This window comes from Sinocyclocheilus grahami, unplaced genomic scaffold (genome assembly GCF_001515645.1).
Source record: "Sinocyclocheilus grahami isolate Dianchi unplaced genomic scaffold, SAMN03320097.WGS_v1.1 scaffold11191.1, whole genome shotgun sequence".
Lineage (NCBI taxonomy): Eukaryota > Metazoa > Chordata > Actinopteri > Cypriniformes > Cyprinidae > Sinocyclocheilus > Sinocyclocheilus grahami.
In genome coordinates this window covers 1-624 of record NW_015513676.1, presented here as the reverse complement: position 1 = coordinate 624, position 624 = coordinate 1, and positions in this window count along the sequence as shown.

Sequence of the window (624 nt, the reverse complement as noted above, 5' to 3'; positions counted from 1 at the left end):
ATCCATGCCAATGGCAAAATAAATGTGCAAATTATTTCAGCAAAGCACAAAACATCTGTCGATGGAGAGTGTTTGTCTGCTAAGTTAACTGGTCGGTAAGCGTTAATATGCTAACATAGTTAATGCATTAACTAATAATGAATCATTTAGTCAATGCATTAAATTAACTAATAATTAATATTAATAAATGCTGTAATGATCTCGACTTGTCACTTTTTTTAATGTTCAGCCTAAATTAACATTAGAATTGAAATCTACTGTAAATATACTGGAGGTGTTGCTAAGTAGTATATACTTCAAATAGTATATTTTGTATGTATTTCATAGGTCAAAATTACTCACCAACTAACACATCCAAATTTATTTCAATAACCTCTGAACCTGAAATCCCAATCCTGTATCTTCCAGAGTCCAGTGCATTTAGTTCCCTAACGAAAAGCATGATGTGTTTGTCTTTGTTGAGATACAGAACAAATCTTCCTTTATTAATCATCTGATCTTCTTCATTATTGCGTATTATTGTAGTCCACACTCTGTGGGTTTGTTTTTGCAGATATTGAGTGTTACTGGTTGAAGACCTCCCAGAATCAACAAGAAGACTTCCTCCAGAATATCCCGTGACGC